The sequence below is a fragment of the Nanorana parkeri genome, unplaced genomic scaffold (assembly GCF_000935625.1).
Source record: "Nanorana parkeri isolate BGI_ZX_2015 unplaced genomic scaffold, ASM93562v1 scaffold382, whole genome shotgun sequence".
Lineage (NCBI taxonomy): Eukaryota > Metazoa > Chordata > Amphibia > Anura > Dicroglossidae > Nanorana > Nanorana parkeri.
In genome coordinates this window covers 557,431-558,639 of record NW_017306650.1, presented here as the reverse complement: position 1 = coordinate 558,639, position 1,209 = coordinate 557,431, and positions in this window count along the sequence as shown.

The window sequence follows — 1,209 nt, the reverse complement described above, 5'->3', positions numbered from 1 at the left end:
ACACCTTCCCCCCTCCCCTCCCCTTCACCAATGCAAAATTCTACCACAGCTCCTCTTCCGTGCCATCTTCTTCTTCTGTTCCACATGTGCACAGATGTTCCACAAGTCTCTGCTAGGTATTCAGGACCTCAATTAGAACAAAGACACAGAGGCGCCACCAGACAACGAAGAGTCAAAGGAGATTTTATTGGTAACAATGAAAACATCAAAGTGCCAATGCATTTCGGGGGCAAGACTCCCTTCATCAGGGATTCAGGTGATATTCAACTGGGGAATGGAGTCAGGGAAAATTACAATGATAGTGACCACAAATACAAGGACTCATGCAGCAGTTAGCAATTGGCAAGCTGTATTCAGGACCTGGCAGATACTGGTGGCATGTCTGCACACACTTGAACGCGCACACATACCATTGGTTTCGGGTATACCATTGTAGAATCTTGTGGCATGTGTACACAAGGGCAGGAATCCCCTGTGCATGCGCATACATGCTGAGAGCCTCTGCAAGGTCACAAGTACCTGGGGGAGACTAGCGTCATGTGTGCGCATGCACCCTCCGTAAAACACTGCAAGAATGACATAGTGACTGATGCATCCGCAGTGGCGTCACAAGGGGGGTGCGACCTGCACCCGGGTGCCACCATTAGTGGGGTGACACCAAAATGACTGACAGTCATTTTGGTGTCACCCACTATAAAAAGTGTCAGGAGAGAGGAGGGGACCCGGCGGCATACCTCATCCCGCCGGGTGAACGTCCCCTCCTCTCTCTGTCGGCGTCCATCACGAAGATGGCCGCCGGCAGACGTCAATAAGATGACCGCGCATGCGCGATGACGTCATCGCACATATAGCAACGTCATGAGCATGTGCGATGACGTCACAGCGAGGTGTCACTCAGTCTCTGCTCCGGGTGTCACCCAGCCTCGGGACGCCGCTGGGAATCAGAGTATCTATGTCATTCTTGCCTAGACAAGAAAGCAGGAAATGTTGGGCTGCAGCTCAGAAAAAACTACTAAGGGCCTCACCAAATAATGGAATGTTCTGCAATTGTATAAGGGGGGAGGAGGGGAGGAAACAGAGGAGAGAAAGTTGTTTTGCTGAGTGAAGGTACGTTTTAAAACAAAGTGCACTCATCCTTTTTTCCCTGAGCTAACCAATGGCACTCTCCCCTTCCACTAATGTATACCTACTGAGATCCAACCGCTACGG